Source organism: Anser anser (assembly GCF_964211835.1).
Source record: "Anser anser genome assembly, chromosome: 13".
Classification (NCBI taxonomy): Eukaryota; Metazoa; Chordata; class Aves; order Anseriformes; family Anatidae; genus Anser; species Anser anser.
Window position 1 is genome coordinate 12,951,817 of NC_139734.1, and position 24,038 is coordinate 12,975,854.

Below are 24,038 nucleotides of genomic sequence, written 5' to 3' on the forward strand. Positions count from 1 at the left end.
GCTATTTGTTTGTAATGACTCTGGAAGGCGTGAGCCGACGTTTAAGCATGTTGAACATGTGTTAGATGTCTCTAAGAACATTAGTAGATGGTGTTATAGATGGCCATAAACTGCCTGCAAGGATGTCTTTATTGATCTGTTGGACTATGGCAGCGAGTCTTTTATTAGAATTTCCATCCGTTTAGTCAAATGTAAAGGATTTATAATGTGTCTTTAATTCAGAGTGTGAAATAAGGTTTTTTTATTAGGTATTACCGAGTTTAAAAACAACTTTAATTGTTTTATTCAGGGAAGCTGGTGGAGAAACAACTGGTCAAATATCGAGAAAACAGCAGGTATTTTACTCATTGAGCTACAAAATAAAATGTCTGCAGCCATTCGTGCACCTATACAGAGGCACTGATAGCGTCTGTTGGAGGATGTTTTGTCATGGATTGTGTTGGTGGATTTCGGACTGGTTCCATCTGGAGGGAGAGATCAAATCACTTCTACGGGGGCCCCCTGTGGTGGGGGGATTAACGCTGCTGATTCAGACCAGTTTGTGGTAATGCTGTTTCATTTATTTAAAGGTTATTGTTGGATTAAATAAAAGTATTGGAGCAGTCGTGAGGCTCTGGAAGATGCAGGGGGCTTTGGGGAGCGCGTTGCTGTTAAGGCTGTGCAGGCTGAACGGTACAGGGTCCCTTGGCTAAACACTGCTAAAAGTCAGTGAAATTCTCACCTTGTTGAGGGTAAATGGCAAGCCTTACAGGACCTGGTGGGGCCAAGAATGTAATGATATGTCTATGCATACTAACCTGTAGTTTACTTTAAAAGCGTGTCTCTGAAAGACATACAGTTAATATTCATTTTTTTAAAAAAGCGTGTTTTGTGGAGTACTGGGAATTACAAGCATAGAGTATAGCCTGGAGAGTTTTCAATCTACAATTTGCACTGTGAGAAAGGGACAGCCTGTTCGCTTTACCTTTTGGGAGAACATAATTCAGACCAAAACGATGAGAACAACAGGCTTGGAAAAAACAAGTGTTTTTTTTTTTTTTTCCCCAAGCCTACTGGAAGATCCTATTTCTGACAAAGTTCAGACTGAATCAGTGGATGGGATGATTCATGACTGGAGGAAAATAAATTGAGAATTCAGCAGACGCTATTTCAACCCTGTAAAAGTCATTTCAGGTGCCTCTTTTCTAGAGGATCAGTTGCAATTCTGATACAAGAAACTTGTCAAGGAAAGGAGCTGATGACCATAAAGAAAAGACACTGCGATTTGCAAAGGGGAAGGAGGCAAAGGCTTTGCACAAGGCTTACTGCGCCCATCTGAACTCTTGTCAAGGAAGTAATTTGTACCCATACAGACCAGATAAGGTTTTTGCAGTCCTGAGTTCCTACTTCCTTGCAGACACGTTGCCTGTAGAGCTGTGAATGTCACTTTAGCCAGATAAAGCCCCTGTCATGCAAAAAATAAAGGTGCAGACTTCTCTTTCCACAAGTTGCCCTTTCTGTAAAGGGACTGTGCATGTGTGTGAATTGAATTACAGGTGTTTGTTTGAAAGATTAGAGCCCTTCCCGTTGGACAGATTCACCTGTTCTCACGTTGAGAATTCGGAAAGGTCTCTTCCTAGGAAAGGCTTCTGTCTGCTTGTAGAAGGGTTAAAGAACGAAAGCATGAAACCTTGTCTCTTCTTTCCTCATTGATCTCGCTGTCATTATGAGAGAGGCTTTCTGATGGCTTCCCTTTGTCATGTAACACTAATACCATTAAGTCCACTTTGGCAAAGAAAGGTGAGTATAATTAATGTGCAAATCAGGGAAGTAGATGTGATTTCTATACCAATGAGATGGGCCTGAACTGCAGAAGGCGCTGCCTGGGCACGGCCGTAGTGCAGGTGGGACCAGGGGTTTGCAGGTGCCTGTGACTCTGTGTGGAGTGAGTCGCTTGAGCCAGGTGAAGGTATTTTAAGCCTCTGCCTCCAACTGTTCCTTTTTTTTTTTTTTGTGAGCTGCAGCTCTATCAGAATTATTATTTTGATGCACGATGCATTAAAAAGGGAAAGAATAAAACCCCTGAACCCTATCCTGACTGATTTGTTCCCAGAAAGATGTTTAATTTTGTATGTATAATTGAAAGGGGCTAAATATAGCTGTATTAATATTTATGGGCCTTCTGTTGGAGTCAATACAAGAGTTGCTGTTCAAGGCAATTAAGCTTTACCTTTTCACATCCAGGATTTCAGTGTTTAGAGATGACATTAGTTGTGTGACCTGCATCCAAGAGAGAATAAACTAAAAGCATGCCATTATCTGTTGAATATGATACCCTATATTTAATGCTGTTTGCTGACAGGCAGTTTGTCTCCAGCAAGGATGATCTCCCAGAAGAAGGACTGCTGCTTTAACAGGGGAGAAATCCGAGAGATCGGAGGGCTCGGAGGTTTGCAGGAGAGCTGTCCATGTAGCAGATGGGGTTTTGGAGGAACTAAGTGACTAGATTATCTCATGGGACTAAGTGAGTAGACTGTCTCATGCCCACCTCTGCCCCAGCAGTAGCTGCTGGGATGAGGGAAAGGGGTTGTGGTGGTTCTTTATGGGCTGTGTTCATCTTTGTGTCATCTCCAGCCTGGGGCTGGGCCATAGGAAACACGACTGTCGCTAGCTTGTGAGGATGTGTACAGGGCAGGGAATGCTCTCTGCACCTTTTCTTGGTCCTAGGCTTTCTGTGCACATCTCTGGGGCTAGTCACAATCTTCATGTCATTAAAGCCCACGGAAAGCAAATCCTGTCCAGAGATCTGAGCTGCTGTAGGGAACGTGTGCGCAGGGAATTAGGTTGAGGCTGTAACGATGAAAACAAGTCAGTTTGTGTTAATAACAAAGGCAAAATGATGATGCATTTGATTTCTAAAGCACTGCCTTTCAAGAGAAGGGTATCACTAGGATAACATGACAGGAGTCCTGGCAGCGCTTGAATTGCCCTGCATTGCCGCTTTTTGGAAGCCGCAGCTCCTCGCTGCTCCAGTTAACAATGAAGCTGTTAGATGCTGTAAAATCTCTTGCTGATAAGGGCTGTCTGAATCCTGCCTTTCTACTAAATTTGATCAGTGTGTCAGACTTTACTTTCTTCCGTCTGGACACTAATAGCTGCCTTTGAGGAGCAGGACTGCAGAGAGGAGCCTTGGTCACTGCTGCTGTCCCGGCTCTGCAGGCAGCAAGGGCCAACTCGAGGGCTGATGTTCCCCTCAGGGGCTGCAGAAGGGAGATCCTCTCCGTGAGGGTGAGCCTGGTGCTCAGCTCTTCTCCTGGGACTCACGTCCCGTGCATTTCGAAGCTTTGTGTGGGTGTATTTCGGTCCTTTCACTGGTCTGTTAGATATTTTGGATGCTAGAAGCTCCTTAACCTCTTTCAATAAGCATGAGCAAAGAGAATTTCCCATGGTGTCCATTTATTTGTTTTTGGAGCACGCAAGGTGCTTAAACAGGGAGGGAAAAGCAGAAATCAGATGGTGCACATGCAGAGGTTGCAATGGTGGCCACGCGCTCTTAGGGGCTGAAAGTGAGGTTTGAACTCCAGGTGGACATCTGAATTCTGCTGTGGTGCTGGGGTTGCAGTGAGCCCAGCAGACTCATATTTCCAATTACAGATGACAGCATCCCTGCCAAAAGGTATTGGCCAGAGAGCAAGGGATTGTTCCTTGGTGTGCTTGAGAGGGAGCCAGCGCAGGGCCGTGTCCCACCTCGCCTAATTCCTGAGCGTCCTGACCAAGGGCAAGCCAAGCTGTATAGTAAGGAACAAGGAAATTGCACAAGTTAAATTTAAAAAACTCATTTAGCTAAAGCAGCACAAGCCCCCATGAATATTTATCCGGTGTTATGGAAGCGTGTGGACTCCCACCTACTTTATTAAATTGATTTCCAATAAAAACGCCAGTGGAACACGTTTGATTAATGGCTGGTGGGATGGTACAATTAACATGAAGTCTGGAGTCAGCAAGAAGTGTCCCCTGGGCCTGTGTGTCCCTTCTGGAAGCTGGGCTAAGAAAATGTAGAAACTTCTCAGAGGGACGACAGGGCTGTTTATCTGCGTGGTGTCTGCGGTGGGGTGAACAGGAGGTGCAGCTTTGGTGCTCTTTGGCTTGTGCACAGCTTCATTGAGGGCCAATGTCTTGACCTTGAAGCTGTTGCTCCCGGTTCTCTGCCTTATTCTGTGTTTTCCATGCATCTCCGTGCAGGCTGCACCTGAGAATCAGGCAGAGCAGCAAGCTGTAGTGATCGCGTAGGGTTTGAGTGAGACTCCCTGGGCCTTTGCATTTAAACATGCCTGGGATTAGCTCCATCAGCCTCCGGATCCGCTCGGCTCCCAGCAATTAGCTTGCTTGGATTTGTCTCCTGAAGGAAGGCAATTTGAAGCTGCGATGTTACAGCTCTATTAGGGAGTGCTAGCATGGCTTCCAGCCGGGGCTGGCGCTGCCTCTCTCTGATCTGGTGGGAGAGGTTCGACATGACACAAGGGAGGTACCCAGGCAGCGGCACTGCCACCAGCTCCTCTCCCCTCTCCCAGCCCTACCCCAGCGGGACAGGGATACCCCAGAGGCCCTGCAGGTACCTCCAGCGTGCGTGGAACTGGGCAGGCACCCCAGCAGGGAACTGGGCTGAGCCTGGGCGGGGGGAGCAAAGGGAACAAGGAATTGAGGGAGAGGAGGAAAAAAAGGCAAAACAGTAGCTTCTAACTAATATTTATGTGACAGAAAAAAAGGGAGAGTTCTGGCTGAAGACAGAGGCTGAGAAAAGGCAGCTTGGCAGCCAGCATATTCTGGAGACAGCTTCTCCTCTGTAGGCTGTGAATCGCCTAAGAAACGTGTCAGTAAAGCACACTTGTACGCTCTGTCTCTAATAAATACATATTTGAGAGACATTTCTTCAAAACTTCTGCTAGGAGATGTCTAATTCCGAAGGGATGGGATGAAAGATGACATCTAAATGGAAGCAGGGAGTTGCCATGGGAACTGGAACGCTTTGAGTGCATGTCGCTGGAACAAGAAAACATTCCCCCCAGCAAAGGAAATTAAAAATCACATCTGGAGGTATCTGCCCTCTGCTCATCTCTGATGGGAGTGTCAGTACGGCACAGCATGTCGTAATTCATGTAGTGGGTAGGACAGGGAGCTTGCTATTTATTGCCCTGCGTAACTGGTAAACGAAAAGCCTCCCTGTCCGCGGGACAAACAGTGCTATTAGCTGAAAATTGCTGTGGAGTGAAAGATTTAGAGTCATCATGGAACTTACTCCAAGAAGGTTTTCTTCATGTGGGGATGAAGCAGCAGCCCGAGCACACAAATGAGCCTGCTGTGGAGCACCTCACTGCTCCTGGCGTGGGCAGCACTGGGAGGCAGCGGACTGGGCTCCAGCATCGTGGAAAAAGCTCTACCGAGCAGCGCAAAGCAGTGCGAATTAGAGATTGTTTGCACTGCATATCGGCATTGCTGCAAACTAAATGAGCGGTGACCATGCAGCCAAGTGACCCATGCATCACGGCGGGGAGACAGCTCGGTGGAAGCCTTGGCTGCGTGCACAGCCCAGCTTTCCAAATGGCACAGAAAGCATCGGGGTGCGCACAGACAGGAGCGCGCTGCCTGCCGTCGCCCTGGGGGTGGTGATGGATGCCAGTGGTGTCACCGGAGGCACGCCGCTGCAGGAGCTGATAAAGTTCTCCTGCTGATGGACACGCCAGGCAGGAGCTAGCGGGCGAGATAAGGGAACCAGTGTGCAAATTACTGTGTTGCTTCCTGCTAGGGTTTTCTTGTATCTTCATCTCACTACCTGGCATTGGCCTCAGGGGACAGGCTTGAGAATTAAATGGACTTTTGCTCTCAGCTGTACAGCAAGCCCCAGGAGCTGCCTTTGTTTTTATTTTTTTAACTTCTTTTTGCATGCTACTGTCCATCATGCAGCCTGGCAGTCCTCAGCCTTCAGAGCAGTCTGGGACACAATACAGCCAGAGGCATGGGAAGGCAGCTCTGAGGCTGAGAGACAGGGAAACTGAGGCACAGCAGAGCTGCACTGCGCTCTCGGTGCAGGCTGGCGCTGATGAGGTTGGAGCTCAGGGCTCAGCCTGCAACCCACATGCTCTAGTGGGCTTGTTTATTCTTCCTGACTCTGCAACGACATAAAATTAATGTAATGCAGCAAGTCTCTCTGATTTTTCTTGCATTTCCTCGCTTGTTTTCCAGTGTTTCAGTCTTTCCAGTTGTTTTCTGTGTATCAATGATTATCAGGTTAGAAATAGCAGTTCTGTATTGCACCCTAGTGTTATCTTTTCTTCCGGAGATCTGCCTTGAGCTCTGATGAATTACAGAGCTCTGTAATTGCTTTACAAAGCGACGGATTTTGCTGGCAATGATCTGTAGCTTTTGCAGCTCCTATTCAAGCATGTGAGTGGCCTGTTGGGACTTCAGAGGTGATAGTTTGTGTTAAAGAAAGACTTACTGAGACCGAGTTGGGAAGGGAGTGTGTGATAACGTGCCAGGGCTGGTCTGCACGCTCCCTGATGGAGGAACCCGAGCCGTGTCTGCACGGGGGTTGCCTTCCCCAAGTGCCTCTGGCTTTGCCGTCATGGGCAGACATCAATACTGAGTATGCTTAATTATGCTAATTTATATTCACACATCCTCTCGTCGTATTTATAATATATAACAAACATGTTTACGCAGCATCTCCTCCATTACCACAGGGTCTCAACGAGCTGTAGCTCTCAAAGCACGCTCGCACATACGTATTCTTCCTCTGTCTTTACAGCATCTGAGGGTGTCCTAAGTCCTTAAAATAGTAACTACAGTAGCTTTGTTCTTTTTTTTTTTTTCATTTGTCTGTAGCAAAAATAGCTCAACTAATTTGTAGTCTCTGTTTGTAGTCTGGATGTGTGAGAACGAGGGGTGTGTGTGAAGCCTCCATGACTGCACATCCTCACGCAGTTGCTGCTTCTGACTCTCTCGTCTCCTCTGCCTGGACTTTGTTTTATCAATAGCTTGCACCACATACTGCTTTTAGCCTCTGGATGTGTATTTAATGTCACTCACTTAACGCAGTAATAAGAATATGCAGACATGCATGGAGCAATGAGGGAAAGCTAAATTAAATTACCTGAGCTGTAAGCATGGTTTTGTTGAGTCTTGTGGTAGATTTTTTTTTTTTCTCCTGGGCTCCTAATGGGGCAAGGCTTATGTCTTTCTTTCTGCCTTTTGTATTCTAAAAGCCCTTGAGCTGGTTTCCTGATCTGAACAAAGGCTGACTGAAAAGTAGATATCAAAGATTTTAAGTCCCTGCAAGATTTGTGAAATTATGCAGATGAGTGGGAAAAGATCTAAAGTAGAGAGAGGGTTGCTGGATGAGATCAGCTGGTGTTAGGCATCAGGAAAAAACAGGCAGGAGAAGCTGATCTGCAGGCAAGCCGGGTTTCTTTCGGGACCCAGGGTGCCCTGAGCTAGAGGACCGGGACGGTGGGGATGACAAACTCCCAACCGACCCTGAACGTGTGCGGGATTTGCTACTCCACCTGGATCCCTACAAGTCCATGGGTCCGGATGGGATTCATCCCCGGGTGCTGAAAGAGCTGGCGGACGTCATCGCGGAACCTCTCTCAATTATTTTTCAACGATCCTGGGAATTTGGAGAGGTCCCGGTAGACTGGAAGCTGGCAAATGTTGTGCCGATTTACAAGAAGGGTCAGAAAGAAGACCCTAGCAATTACAGGCCTGTCAGACTCACGTCAGTGCCTGGTAAAATCATGGAGAAGATGGTTCTCGAACTTATTGAGGCTCACCTGGGGGACAAAGCAGTCATTGGTCCCAGCCAGCATGGGTTTGTGAAGGGCAGGTCCTGCCTAACTAACCTGATTTCCTTTTATGATAAGATCACCCGTATGATGGACCAAGGGAAACCAGCTGATGTGATTTTTTTGGACTTCAGCAAGGCTTTTGACACGGTTTCCCATAGGATCCTACTGGACAAAATGTCCACCATACAGCTAAATAAAAACATCATACGATGGGTGAGCAATTGGCTAACGGGCAGGGCCCAAAGGGTTATGGTAAATGGGGCTGCGTCAGGCTGGCGGGCGGTCACCAGTGGGGTCCCTCAAGGCTCCATATTAGGGCCGGTACTTTTCAATATTTTTATAAACGATCTGGATGTAGGAATAGAAGGTATTTTGAGCAAGTTTGCTGATGACACCAAACTTGGAGGAGTTGTGGACTCGAATGAGGGTGGAAAGGCCTTGCAGAGGGATCTGGATAGGTTGGAGAGCTGGGCGATCACCAACCGCATGAAGTTCAATAAGAACAAGTGCCGGGTCCTGCACCTGGGACGGGGAAACCCTGGCTGCACATACAGACTGGGCGATGAGACGCTAGAGAGCAGCCTAGAAGAGAGGGATCTGGGGGTCGTGGTTGACAGCAAGTTGAATATGAGCCAGCAGTGTGCCCTGGCGGCCAGGAGGGCCAACCGTGTCCTGGGGTGCATCAAGCACGGCATCGCTAGTAGGTCAAGGGAGGTGATTGTCCCGCTCTACTCTGCGCTGGTGCGGCCTCACCTCGAGTACTGTGTGCAGTTCTGGGCACCACAGTATAAAAAGGACATGAAACTGTTGGAGAGTGTCCAGAGGAGGGCTACGAAGATGGTGAAAGGCCTGGAGGGGAAGACGTACGAGGAACGGCTGAGGTCACTGGGCCTGTTCAGCCTGGAGAAGAGGAGGCTGAGGGGAGACCTCATCACAGTCTACAACTTCCTCGTAAGGGGGTGTCGAGAGGCAGGAGACCTTTTCTCCATTAACACCAGTGACAGGACCCGCGGGAACGGGGTTAAGCTGAGGCAGGGGAAATTTAGGCTGGACATCAGGAGGGGGTTCTTCACAGAGAGGGTGGTTGCACACTGGAACAGGCTCCCCAGGGAAGTGGTCACTGCACCAAGCCTGTCTGAATTTAAGAAGAGATTGGACTGTGCACTTAGTCACATGGTCTGAACTTTTGGGTAGACCTGTGCGGTATCAAGAGTTGGACTTGATGATCCTTAAGGGTCCCTTTCAACTCAGGATATTCTATGATTCTATGATTCTTGGTCCCACTGCTGGTAGAGCTGCATCGCTCCTAGGCTGGTTGGAGCCTCTGTCTCTTTGGACTGGCTCTTGGAGCCTCTCCAAACTCTGCAGCCAACATTGCACAGGTATAGAGAGAGCTCAGAGCCACGAGCATTTGGAGACCACTTGGGGATTTCTGCCCCAAAGACTGAGCTGATCCTCCCCACGTAACCTGAGGAGCTCGTGCCCCAGGCGGCAGCAGGAGTTGCTGGGAATGAGACAACCACCTAGGCACGGCGGTGTCGTTAATCCCGGACAAGCCATGCTCAAGGGGTGACTGGGTCACTTCTTGGTCCGTGTCTAGCTCCTGCAGAGGACACTAGGTGCAGCTGGGTCACAAAGCTGCATACACCGTGTGCTGTGTGTGACAGGACATAAATCTCTTCGTTGCATCAGCTCTCCTCTGGCCCTGCTAAGCGTGAGAGCCAGGGCAGCAGGCTGTCTCCTTGAGGGATGTGACAGGCATCGTTTCACTTCATCTGGCCTGAAAAACTGAATGCTTGCAATTGCAGGCCGTGCTGGTCTCTCACGGTGTGTGAGTGGCTTCATTGTTGTCTGTCTCTTGAGAGATTCCCCGAAATTCTTCTTAACTTCTTGCCCCTTTTGTGCTGAAATATCTAAGCTGGGGGGTAGAAAGGGGAGAGCGCTGCTGGCAGTGGCACCACGTGCAGATCTGTGCTTACAGATGCCGTGGTTTGTCTCGAGCCCGGCTGGAGGACACGCAGTTGCCATCACACCCAGGCACAATTAGTCACCGCAGCTCAGGGAGCAGCATCTTTGCAAGGGGCTGCGCAGTAACTGCTGGTGGTCCCGGGGGATTTGAGCAGCAGCTGTGGGTGATAAGCCGTCCCTGTGAGAAGACGCCTCGGCACCCCAGGATGGAGGGACAGGCCTGATGTTTTCAAGGAGAGCAGCAATAGCTTTGTTTTCTCTACAGTTGTGGTGCCTTTTTGATCACAAGGCTTCAGAAGTCCCTGGGAGCATAACAGAGGGGGGTCAGATCTGTTACGCAGGCTGAGTTATCTCAGCTTTGTGAGACGGGGAGACCACTTCTGAAAACAAGGAAATAGCTGAGCAAAACCGCATTAAATAAATAGTTCATGACATATAGGCAGAGCTAGATACGGATCTGATCCAAAGGTCTCATTGGCAATCCCCTGCAGGCTCTTACTCACCCCTGCTTTTGCTGAGATAAGGCATTTGTTTCAGACATTTATATTGTTTCTTTCCTTGCTCTGTGGTTTATTCTGCAGGGTACAAATTTCCCCATGCTCGGTCCTTGGCTGACCCACTCTGCAGTGGACGAGCATCCCGTTACCTTTAACCCCATGTCCACTTGCTCTTTGCAGGTGGGAGCATGAGGCTAAGGCCAGCCTTGACCAGCAGGACCCTGCTCACCCTCATCTCCTTCCCTGCTCACTAGAGAGAGGCAGATGCCACCAGAGGGTGTCAGGTCTGGGTGGCCTCAACCTACCTTCAGGATTACCCTCCCTCCATAGACAACACGGAGTCAACAGGGTCTTTGTCTCTTGATGTTGTCTCTTCCACCCAAGTGAGATTTCCTGCAGGTTGGAGGGTGTTTTAGGCAGCTCGGGGAATTAAACTTGATGCTGCTGTTAGCTCTGTCTGGTCAGCAAAGGACGGGCCAGCTGCCAGCCCTGCTGGTGACACTCTTGGCTGTGATGGCTGCTGTTCTGCATGGGCTGTGCACGCTGTGTGCTGCGCTACTGAGCGCCTTGCTGATTTCAGACGGCTCAAATCTATTGAACGTCTCTTGTGATGTTCTTGTAAGAGATGATAAACCTGCCCCGTCCCCTCCATGTCCCTCTGTGCCCCATTGCTGGCTCTGGCCAGCACTGGTGTCTGCTGTGCTCCGCAGGCAGTGGGAGGGAGCCCCCTGAGACCTGCCCTGGGCTGAGGCTAAAACTGAAAGGAAATGAAATCCCTCCAGTGGGAGACTGAGAAAACGAAGACTGAGACACCCAAAAAACTTGCATGCAGCTGCAAAAATTAGCTAGCGTGGCAAGTGCCTGGGGGAAGGCAGGCGGTGGGGGCTGGTTGTACGAACTGCTCTTCTGTGTTTCCCTTCCTGGGGATGTTGTGGCGGCTCTGATGCCCCATCCTGTCCCACATGCTCACTCTGGGTTACCTGATGTGGGACAGCTGTGCTGCATCCCCTCTCTCTGCATGGTGATGCTGCCCTTGCCACAGGTTGGTGGGAGTCCTTCCTGGAGGATTTTGTGTGTTTGAGGGGACGCTGCACAGACACTTGGAGGAGGATCACTGAATAAGGGACCTCATCAAGCTGAGAAAGTCTTGAGCTGAGGATAAATGCAGCCTAGGAGAGAATTAAGGGGCATTACCAGCTTGTCGCTATGCTTTTCAGGCTGCGGCAGTTCGTAGGAGCCTGGTGCAGAAACATCTGCATCCAGGAACTGCTCTGGAGCAGATTTAGGGTTCATACCCCTGGGTGCTGCAGAGCAGGGGCAGCACCATCCTCCTCTCTAGCCCCATCCGTGCCATCGTGCTCAGAAACATGGCTACAGCCAGGCTCGCAGCCTCCGCAGCCCCGTGGAGATCCCCGTCCCCTCGCTCACCCAGCTCGGCTGCGAGACAGGGCTGGGAGCCTCCCCTACGTCAGCGCCGCAGCCAGGAATCCCCGGCACAGAGCCGCAGCAGCTTTGCTTTGCCCCTGTTTCAGCAGCACGCAGCAGCAGGGAACCTCCAGCGCTCCTGCAAGCCTGCGGCACAGCCTCTGGGAAGCCCCGGCTGGGAAAACATGACCGCGTTCGGCACATCCGCAAACCTCAAGAGCTGAAACACAACCGACCGAGTCGATTATATTCCGGCCCAGAATCTTAAATAAACAACGCTTGATGAGTGCAGCGGGATGTTTAATAAGAGCTTTCTCGGTCTCCCCCCGCCCCGTGCCCCCCTGCCTCCTGTAATCACTTGTCGAGGCAGCCCTGCAATCGACAGCCGGGCTGGGAGAGGCGGCGTGATTTGTATTCCAGCTCTGCCGCTGCTTCCAAGAAGAGAGTAAAAATAGCACTCAGTCATTTTGTAAATAATAACGATCTCCTCGCAGGCCTAGGGAGTCATGAGCACTTAAAAGGGGGATTGCAGGAAGGGGGGTGTCTGCCTCACCATTTGCAGAGGACTGCGGGGAGCCAGCGCCTGCAGGAGGGGACGGGGGGGCTCTGGGCAGCAGCAGGGGATGGGGGGAGTGTGTGCTGTGAAATGGGAACCCCGAAGCACCCCGGCAGCAGCCTGCACGTGAAAGGGAGGCAACCCACCCTGCTGGCGTGGGGTGGCAGAGTCCAGCCCTCTGTGCGGTGCTAATAAGGATATTTATTGCCTGCATAAGCAGCTAGATGCAGCGTAGAAAATTCCTGGAGAAGGAGAGGAGCAGCTTTTAAGGAGCAGGCAGGTGTAGGGAATGCCATGGTAACACTGTGGGAAGGGATGTTGCAGCTTTTGTTTTACATTTGCATTGCAGATCTGTCTGGCAGTGGGGGATTTCTGCAGCAGGAGCGAAGCGCGGTGCTTGGCAGGCAGGGACCAGGCTTTGTGCCCTGTGAGCGAAGGGGCAGCTCCGAGGGACCTACAGAACCTTGCTCCTGCTCGCACGCTTTTGGAAACCCAGGTGTACTGAGGTTTGGGAGTAAGCTGAGCCCACAAGTGGGCAAAAGCACAGACGAGGGAACCAGCCTTGAACAAATGGCTTGGGAACAGGATACACCACTCGGTATCTAAACTCTGCCAATGTTCAAATACTGAACCTGAAAATCCCTCGTTCTGGTTTCATGTCTGCTTCAAGGCGTTTTCTTTCATCCCCAGTCCCCTGGTGGCAGCAGCAGGGCCATCGTGGGGCCTGAGGGTGCGAGTGCCAAGAGGCAGGGCGAGCCCTGTGCTGGGCAGTGGTGCAGCCCCCGGGGTTCTGGTCTGTGCTCTGCTCCAGCTTCCCACCTGAGCCAATCCTCTCCTTTTTTCTTTTTTTTTTTTTTTTTTGTTTTTGTTTTTTGCTTCCCCAGCTATAAAACAGGGCTGGCAGCCTCCACCTGCCTCCCAGCGGGCTTGAAGGCTCAATTCACCATGCATATAAAAAACTTCAAGCGGTAAGGAACGGCAGTGCTAGGAAGGGAAAAACACCACTTAACGTTCTGCAACAGGCCTGGGGAAAGCACCTAACTACAGCGCAGCCCTTAGTTATCACATCTTTGGTGGGAATCAGAAAAAGCAGCCAGGCTGGGGATTAGGGTGTCCCTGAACCGAGGCGGGTGATGCTCTTCTCTCTGCTGCCGCAAAAAGAGTGAGGTTTCCCCCTGTTCGGACCGAGGGGGGAACACGTGAGGGCGAGGAGGGGAGGCTGGCTGAGCAGCTCCCCATCACTGCAGCAGAAGGCGGCACCGTCATGGGCTGAGGTGCTCAGAGCAGTGTGGGAGCTCCCGGGTTGCAGCACCGGGCAGGAAGGGGAGCTCTGAGCTGCTCTGTTCTGCTGGTGTTTTACTGATCTCAGGATTTCCCTGCTCTGTTGAAATCCCTGCTTGCTCAGGGATGATTTAATTTCAGAAATCCCTCTGGATCCTGGCCAGTCCCTGCCCTGCTTTAGGAGCACATGTTAATGGGGAAATTCTGAGCAGATTTTGCCACAAAGGGTGCAGGCAGCCCAATTTTCCCAAGTGCTGGAGCAGATTGATAATCGAGCCACCCCGGCTTGTCCCAGTGCTGGAGCTGCACTGCAGCCATGTGGGGCTGCCGCCAGGTTCAAATGACCTGCCCCGAGGCAGCAAGGCTGAGTGGCCTGGAAATGGGGGTCCTCAGCAAGCCCGTGCTGCCTGGATGAGGAGGGGAGAAGTTAGGATGGAATTTATTCTACAGGGTGGGTGACAAGGTGTTCCTCTGGCTATGGCTCCTTCGCTGGGCACCTGGAGCACTCCCATGGAGCTCAGACCTCTCTCTTTCATCCTGCTGGGCAGGAGAACATCCGTGAGATAGTCTGGGTGAGCAGCCTTTCTGTTTGTCAGTCCCAGGTCATGGTTTCTTTAATACAAGATCTTAATAAACGTCGTCATCTTGGATTGGGTTTGCCAGATTGATGGGGTGGGAAAGGGTCCGTGGGCTCTGTGACAGCCAGGTTACAGTACGATAAGGACATCATGATCGTATGTGAAGGTGTCCCAAACTGCTCCTGCCTTTTCACCTCCTCGTTGCTTCCCAAATCCCTTCCCCAGAGGTTGGATCCCGAGGGTCCCTTCATAGAGTGGGGGTCTTTTCACCCCTCTGCCCAGCTCAGTTCCCCTTGGCTGCACGGGCAGCCACGGGTCTGCTCTGAGACCCATGACTACAAATCATTTATTGTGGACAAGCTGAATGCTAGGAAGGGAGGAGGGGAGAGGAGAGAGCTTGTTTTCTCTAAAATATAATTAGTTTTCTCGCCGCATGTGTTAAAGAGCCTTGCTTCGCTAGAGTTTTCTTCTGTGTATCTCATTTGGGGACTTGCTTGGTGGGAGATGGAGAGAATACCCTGAGTGCTGAAGTCTTACAGAAGTAGCTCGTTTTGCTCAGGATGCTGTCTTGTTGGTTTCTGAGTGTTTCAGAAAGTGTACTACATACATATTTCTCTTTAACCTTCTTTTTATCGCATCAAGACAAGATCAAGGGTTACTTATATAGCACAGCAATATCAGCCACAGGCTGCATCAGATGCTTTCCAGCCATAATAACTGAGGACATGTATATGTATATTTTAGCCATTAAGGAGAAAACTCTGCCAGAATGCATTATCTTATTTTTGGATACAAAACTTTGAAGCATAAGACTAAGCTTCGTAATACTGCAAAATAACTGTCAGGGGATGGAAGGATTTCCATAACTGAATTGAGCAATGGGCTATCCAGGCTACCTGTGAACTGCTGCAGTGGCCAGAATGGGATACTCCAGATAAAACGTGAGCTCTTACTCGTGGCTCTAATTTGATTATTCAGAAAGCAGCTCCAAGCCAGCTAATGCCGTACAAAAGGAGCACAATTGCATTGTCTATCCCTAAAGCAATGGGGATTTATGGTAACATGGTGCTAAGCTCATCTCATTCATCATTTTTCAGCATAACCCGGTGGGCAGAGAGCGTAGAGCTGTGAATCTGGAAAATGAGCTACTCCCTGTGCCTTGATTTCCCTGCAAACAGAGAGATTTTGTTTGGGAAACACACCGAGATTGTAATGAAGGAAGCCAGAACGAGAGCTGTGTGTGATGTTTTGGCCATGTTCTGGGCAGCACTTTGGTCCGTCTCTACCTGAAGGCATATGAGTAAGATTGCCCTGAGTTTTAGTGCTCTGGGCAGGAGCTGGGACTTGGGGCTCTTGCTGGGCAGTGTCTGGAGGTCAGCACCCACGGGGGCAGTGCGTGTCGGCATGTGGGTGTTTGTGTGATGCACGGGAGCAGCAGCTTTGCAAGAGCAGCTGCTCATCAGGAAAACAAGCGCCATGGGAGTAAAAGGCAATCAGAATATTGATTCTTTTTATGTACAGATCAGCCTGGAGCTGTAACAAAAACAGGGTTTCCTAAAACCAGTAGAACATTGCTAGGCTATTTATCAGGCTGGGAGACACAAAGGGATTGCAGATTAAAAGGAGTTTGAGAACATCAGGGCTTACCTCTACACTGAAAATGTGTGGATCTGCACCACGTTATGTATTGCATAGCTGTGTGCATTTTGCAAATACACGTCGTCTGGCTGCGTGGGACATACTCATCCTTGGTGTAAAAGTGGAAAAGAGCAGAGCTGCTCAGAGATGAATTTGCCCAATTACAAGTGATAAAATCAGCCCTTGTTCAGGGTACAGCAGAAAGTGCGATGCCAGCTCACCAGGGGCTTTGCCAGGGTGGCATTTGCCATGAAAGTGCATCATGTCAAAACCTTTTCTGGATAAATGAGTTCTGTTCTCTAATTGCTTTTTAAATTACCCTCCCCCCCCCCTTTTTTTTTCATTCCAGACAGTGTAACTGAAGTCAAGACAGACATTTACGTGACGAGTTTTGGCCCCGTCTCGGACACAGACATGGTAAGTACTGCTGGCTGGGTGCCTCGCAGGGCGTGGATGGTTTGTCCCATCAGAGGTTGATAATGGCAAATGCAAACTTGAAGAGTTGATGTCGTTGCACTACTCAAGAGCACTGCAAGGGTCTTTTTATCTCCTGTAAGCACAGCTTTCTTCAGCCTGACGGTGTGTGGAGGAAGGAAGGCGCTCCCTGTGAAGAAGGGAGGATGACAGAACCTGGCTTGTTTTGATGGCAATGCCAGGAGAGAAGAGGTTCCACCAAGAAATGGTCCTTAGTGCTTGAACCAGAAGGGAGGCAAAACAGAAAAAACAAAAAGAATGAACTGATTGCAGTATTTTGACATGTTCGGGGAAAATTATTAATGAAAAGGCCTGAGGTCTGAATCTAGCCTTGTATTCCCACAACAGTTTGTCTTCTAATTAAAACAGGACTGTGGAGCATAATTAATAGTGAGCTTTCTCCACAGTGTTTCTTGCAGCTCTTACTCCACACGCGCCCAGCCGCTCAGGGAGGAGCTGGCTGTTGGTGGCTGCCCAACATTTCGGGGCTGCCGCACGAGGACGGCCACAGGCTTGGTGCTGAGCCCCTTCGGCACGCTGGTCCCAGAGGGACTTGGTGCTGGGACGGCCCGGCTGGGCGGTGGGCAGCACTGGGCTCGGGGGGAGCCCACCGCAGGCGGAGGCGCAGACAGTGCTCTCACCAGCTGGGGCAAGTAGAAGCAACGTCCTGCAGCTCTTGCAGCCCCTCGGAAGCCGGGAGGGTTTCATTTTCTGTGCCCACAAGGTTGTGAACCTGGGGCTTCCCTCACCAACTGTCCGGTGCTAGGAAGTGGAGGAGCTAGTGGAGGATTAAATCTCGTTGCGGTGCTAGCCCCACCACACAGCCTCACATAGCTTTGGAAAGAGCACTCCTTCCAGGGTGAGAAGTTAATGTCAGTGTAGCCGAGAGTATTAATCTCATCTGAGTTCTCTCTCTATCTTGCTTGCTTTCCTACCGCAGCGGAGACCCATAATATATTCAGCAATCTCAGCCCTTGGGGACGATCTGATAATTACTTCCAAGGTGGAGCATATTTGATTAAGGGAGCGTGTATAATGAACTGTGAAGAAGAAATATGAGGTATTGGAAAGAGGAAGGTATTCTCTGCAATGTGATTTGACAAAATGAATTTAAAATTAGCAAGACAGTTAAAGAATAATAAATTATTTCCCCCTTGCATGCTTTAGTTCCGTGTATTTTGCAAATGCATAGCGAATGTGTTTTAGCGTGCCATTCCGGTGTTAAACGCACTCGGATGTGTGAGAGAGAAAGCCCATCTCCTAGGGAAGCATGGGGAGAGCCTGCTCCTCTGCGGTGGTTCCTTCCCTTTCATCTCGGCGTGGGGAAGTCCCTCCCTCCCTGCTGGCATCTGCCTGCTGATCTGGCTCCCGTCCCTCCCACAGCCCTTCCTCACCTCGATGGAGAGCTGCTCCTGCGCATCCTGATGCAGGCAGAGGCTGTGATGATGATGATGATGATGGAGCAGAGGCAGGTAAAGCTGCCGTGCAGCACGGAGGAGAGCAGCCGCTTACAGAGCACAGAGGAGGACATGAGCGCCTTCTCCCTGAGATGCTCCAAGGGCCTTCTAGTCTCAGTTTGGTTAGGAAAGAGCCTGATGGGACCTGACATGTGCCTGAATCTGCAGTAGTGAGCTCTTGCAGTTTTGTCTTAGTCCCCAGGAAATAAAAATTAATAAATCCCGGGAGCTTTAAGCTTTGATGGATGGACTCAGGAGAAGGACTCAGTCTTCGTGTTTTCAGCCACTTCTAGAAGGTGGAGGAGAGCACAGCCTAGAACTAAGTGTGTTCCTTGGAAGGGGTGACTTGGAAATGATGCTGTTATGGAAAAAGGATAGAAAAGAGGGGAAGAATCTGTACATGGTTTCTCTTTTTTTAGGAATCTTTCCTTAGCTTAAAAGAAGACCTGCAGGACCTGGGAATGTATCAGAAAAGTATTTTTTTTTTTAAAGTAGGAACAGAGGGTTCTGAATAAGATAGCTTTTCTCCTGATCAGGGCTTTTCCCAAAGCTACCTCCTGGGACTAGACACAGGCTCATTCCTTTGGGTTTATTTTTTTACTGAGCTTAAAACCACTAAGGGATAATCGCCTTCTGTGAAGGGACAGAACATCCTCACAGGGCGGAGCCTGTGGGACAACAGGGTCTTTTCTCTTTCCTTCCCCAAGCCAGGCTCCAGAAACTTCACATTTGGGCAGAAGTGGCTCTGCGGTCAGGGAGCAGGGAGGAATTTCTTTACCGAGATGCTTTCACTTAGCTGCCATCTGCTGCAAAACCTGTAGGAATTTCTATGACCTATAGGAAACTGACGTGCAGCAGCTTTTAAACGCTGCTGAGAAGAGCTGCAGGAAAGAAATCACTCACAATGATAAGTTTAGTTGGTTCTGCAGCCTCCAGGAGCCCATAAATAAAGACTATGAAACTGCAGCGGCAGGGGAAGAACAGCTGGGACAGCTTTTCCAAAGTCCCTGTCTCTCTCCACAAACCTTGGGAGCTAATGAGATCCTTTGTTAGCGAGATAAGGTGCGTGCCACGGAGGTGAGCAGTGGAGCAGCTCATGCTGACGGGGTCAGGCAGTTCCCCCAAGGGCCCTGAGCCCTGAGAGCACGCCGAGTGGCTTGGGTCGGAGGCAATGGCAGCCCCACGTGCCAGGCACCAGAGACTAATTTAATTTTGTCCCGGGGTGGCTGTCGAGCTGCAGTGCCTCTGCTGCTCTGTCAGGTGGCTGCTGAGGCTGAGGACACTGCGAGCCTGGCCTTGGGGACGTGAGTCTGCCACCTCGGTGAGGTGACGTTTGCTGGGGTGCGTCCTGCTGCCTTGCATAACTGCTGATAAAATGGCCACGAGGAGCATCCTTGCGAGGTGAAACCTGCTCGTGACCACGGAGCCCTGTCTCCTGCAGAAAGTGCCCTGCTCTGGGTTCGTGTGGCTTTGCACCTCTTCCTGTCCTTCTGCACCCAAATTGAAAATATCTCCCCAGTTTTTCCCCTCTCCTCTCAGAAGGATTTGGAGCACAGGGACAAAGCCGACCCTTCAGCCCCTGCACGCTTGATTCCACCTTGCCACCGTTTCCACGGGACAAGAGCTGCGGCTAAGTGAATGCCCCACCACTGGGAGAGGGGCTGAGGCACGGAGGTAACAGCTGAAGTTATATTTCTCCAGCACCCCCTTCAATGTTACGTTATTACTGAAGGCTGAGGTGCGTTTGGTGTTTATTTTTCTGGCTTTCTCTTTGGATGGCAAAAATCCATTTTGTCAGTAACACTGAGAAACTGTGAGCTGTCTCTAGCTGCAGGATTTCAAAGAAATAGCTTCTAATTGCCCCAGCTGGAAATAAGCCTAGGAAATGGGTTTCTACATTAGAAAAAAAAATTAAAAAAAAGAGAAAAAAGGGGAAAGAAAGAAAACAGAAGTCACTGAATGTTGTATAATGACAAGTTTATGTGGTCCTTGATTCAATGTTTTGCTGGAGATGTTCTGGGGAACAAAAGAACGTTAAAATGATGTCCTGAAACTTTATTTGTATGTTTGTTTTAGGAGTAGGAGTAGAATTACAGGCATCCTTGCCCAATTGCACATCATGGAACTTCATTTTTGCCTGTTCAAACTCCCACGTAGCAGCACACAATGCTCCCCACTCCCGTGACGTCTGGATAAAGGTGCAGCAGTGCTTCCCCAGGACTACCCAATTTCCACTGCAGGCTGAATTGCAGCTTGTCTGTAGTCTGTCACAAACACTGAGATGCAGGTTTTGTCACCGCATGTAAGTCACTTTCCAAAACACAGCAAGCGACTGTCATCCTCCACAGTTTTGCCTCCTTCTTGTTGCATCAGGCTTCGTATCAGCCGAGGGCTGCCCAAACAGAACCTGCTCGATGATCGAAGATGTTCGCCATTTCTTGAAGCACTTCAACGAGGAGTTAAGTAAAACGAGACTTATTTTTCTCTCCTTTCTCCACAAAGGAATACACCATTGATGTCTTTTTCCGGCAGTCCTGGAGAGACGAGAGGCTGAAGTTCGATGGTCCCATGAAGATACTCCCCCTGAACAACCTGCTGGCCAGTAAGATCTGGACCCCCGACACTTTCTTCCACAACGGGAAAAAATCTGTCGCCCACAACATGACAACACCCAACAAGCTGCTGCGCCTGGTGGACAACGGCACCCTGCTGTACACCATGAGGTAAGCTCGTGCCATGGCCTTCCAGGTCGCCGTACACATGACAGTCCCATGAAGGCAGGTATGGATCTGCAGTTTATGCAATTTCTTTGCCACCAAAGTAGTGTTTGTTCCTGATCTCTGATGGGATATGAAGTCAGGTTTTTGGTAACGGCAGAAAAACTTTGGGATGGGAGAATTTGGCATTCTCCAACAGCTTGAGAGCAGCTCTGAATTTGTTAGCATATTACTCCAGAATCCTGTGAAAGATCTAACAAGCCCAAGCTTGCTTGTGAGAAAAAAGTGTTTTTTTTTCCCCACTTCACCAAATGAAAAAACCCAATCTGTGTAATCAATGATCTTCATTAGGAAAAAAAAAATAATAATCACCAGCTTTTTAAAAACTGTGCTCCGGTAGAAGCCCCAAACAGGGGGTAACCCTGCAGTGTGAGTGCTTAGGAAGGGCTCTCCAGGCAGTGCTGCACGCTGTGCAGCCTCACCGTCAGCTCCAGCAGCTGGGGCCTTCCTTCCAGTCACAGGTTGCTGTTGGGGAGCCATGCCTGGGGGATCATGGATTTCTCAAGAACAGCCCTGGTACATACACTTGTCACTAAACTGCAACAGGTGGAGAACATGGAGAAATAAGTTTGGGTTAATTGTATGTTAATTCAGGAATTACTGAGTTGTTCCTGTATGCTTGGAAGCTATTCACCCATGTAACTAAAGTTTGCCACCTGGGGTTGATGTACTAATCTGCTTTCCAAGGTAAATGGACCTATAAATGAAACAGCAGGATACTCGGAGATGCAGAAGAATGGGACTGAGTTGTTTATGGGAAGGTGTAAATCCTTGTTTTCAAAAATTATTTTCTGTGCCTCCATCTTCAAGCCAACCCAAACTAATAACATGCTTCACTGTGGATTCTGTGTGCCGAGATGCTGCACTTTCACCTCTGCTGTTCGAGGACCAGACAGGATTTCATCTCTTCATAGCTGAGCTGGCTGTGAATCTACACAATGTCAGCAAGTTTTACAGCCTACATTGATAAACAATGCTCTGCTCTTGTGCAGCACTTCTCAAATATGAGCTAATCCTGCCAGTGCCCTGGGGGTGGAGGTCTCTGAACATCAGTGATCTCACGTTACTGAGGCAGATGGGGTAAATGAAGGGAGAAGCCCAATTTGACTCAAGGGCTCAGTTCTGCTCCTGGCTGTCTGACCTGCATGTCAGATGACTAACACTCCCCCGGTTTGTATCCCTGTCTGACTGCAAAGCGTTATAGGAGCTACTGGCGTAAGGCAGCAAAAAAAGGACCCAATTTCAGGGCTTTTATATCATTTTGCTTGTTCTTTATTCAGCAAATAACCATTACCTTCAGCAAGTTTTGTGTGACTGGGAAAGTATTGAATTTGCTCTTTCGTTTAGGGCTGGGCAGGTGCCAGGGTGACAGCATCACGAGGCTCTTGGGAATGAGCTTCTGGAAGGAAGTGGAGTCACAGGGGGTTTTAAATAAATTCAACACATCCTTCAGTTTAGCCGTCTCCGAGGGAAGGAGGGGGGATGAAGGAGACCACAAAGGGACCTACCTTTGTGTCTGCTCATGCCCCCCTTAAATGTACTTCCAAGTCTTTGCAAGAGGTGAAGAGCCCACTCAGAGATACCCGCAGGTGGGGACTGGATATCTGTCACATTGTGTTGCTCAGTACCAGGAGCCATAGTGCACGTGGACTTCCTGCTTGTCCAGCAGAGCTTGTCACTTGCAAACTTTCCCAATAGCATGTGGGAAATTATTCCAGTGCAGCCCTGAGCATTGTTGGACCAGCCTGATACTGGAGATGTGGTCAGAGCTGGCCAGAAAGGCATCTGGAAAGCACAGCTCTGCACAGGACAGTGTCTTAGGGATGAAGCAGGTTTTATATCATTTCTTGGTTTGCTGTTTGATACACGCAGGACAGGATGTCTGTCACGGCACAGCTGATGGTTGTTCTTCTCCCTGCTGCTGAAGAAAAAGCTCACTCAGGGCCACACAGGGTCTTTCGTGTGGGAGCTCAGAAAGAAGACGTAAGGGCACAGGTTGCACAGCCCAGGGCTGTGCATCAGGCTGAGGCTCAGAGACCAGACCTGGCTCTGCCACGGGCTTCTAGATACTCATAGGCATTTGCACCTCAGTTCCTCTGTAAAATGATAGTGATGGTATTGCCCTCCCTCTTTAGGTGCTTTGAAACCTCCCCCCAGGAAAGGGCTGGAGGAAGACTTGTTTTATGTTGTGTTTCCTTCGTCCCAGCCTAGCTCCAAGGTGCACACACGCGTGCCCTTCTGAAAGGAGGGAGCAGGAGCAGGAAGGCAGTCTCAGCCACACACAGCTGCCGCCCAGCCAAGTGCAAACCCCAAAGTCCCACTCCGTGCTGCTGACTGGAGAGTGAGTTTTGACCTCCGCCAGCTTTTCCCAGGACTGGCAGGGCTGCGTGCTGCCTGCCCCATGCAGTTCCTTGCAGGCTCAGTCGAGGCTGGTGCATTGCCATGCGGTTTGACTCCTGAGACGTATCTTCCTCCTTTACCTTGTACCAGCCAATATCCTTGGGGGATCAGCTCTGCTGATGTGCAATTAGAGGCATGTCTCTTGCTATTTATCCTGCCGTGAAAGCCCACTTCTCTTAGTCAAGGCTTACATTTATAGATGAAGTTGCTCTGGTGGAACAGCAACTCTGACACATGCATCCAGCAAAATTACACCGGTGTGACAATATTTATGGCTCCTGGAGAGAGCCTCTTTATCACTGGCCTGAGCTTCGAGGAGCCGCACACCAGCTGTAGCTGGGCGTCCAGAGATTCCCCTTAGTCACAGCACAGCCGCCTCGCAGATCCCTTAGGCATCATGGTGCAAACATCTGATCCCTGACTCAGGCCTTGGCACCCGGGTGACAAGATGGCCTTTGTGACCGCAGCACAAAATTGTATTTCTCTCTTCCCTTCCTTCTGGCTGCTGAGCAACGGACAGGATTACTGATCCTTCTGCCTCTTCCCTGCTGCTCTGGCTGCCTTAGAGAGTGCGGGGAACACAGCTTTGTCATGTAGCCCTGCCTCTGCTGTCTTGTTTTTGGAGTTCCTACAAGATCTGAGTAGCTCACAAAAGCCCAGTTAAGGCCTCAAAGCTCTGGTGTCAGAGCTGAGCACAACAAACCGGGGATTGCACGTGGATTTACATAAGGTACAGACAAAAACTGAGCTGCTGCAGCAATCTCTGGATGTAATCTCTGGCTCAAATTGTGTGGGGCACATCGATAATATTTTGGTTCTTCCTGGCCTTGAAACATGAAAATAGCAAAAGCTTGATGCTGTGCCGACGGGATTCAACTTTGTGAATCCAGGCTTTAAAGAGCTCTTCTGCTTTTCACAGGCACTGTCAGAGTGGCGTGCTGAGGCTTTGTGGTTATTGTCAGAGTGTTTCCCAGACAATATGTGCTCAAGTTATGCACTCAGAGGATGTTTTCTTTAACTGCCAGGCTGACACATTCAACTGCATGCCCAAAGACTTTGCCTCAAGCACCTGTATTGCTGAAGACAATGTAAAGTTTTCAGCTGCAGCTCACAAGCACCTGGAAAGGACAAGTGCAGCCCTGGGTGAGGTGGAGGCAGAGCATT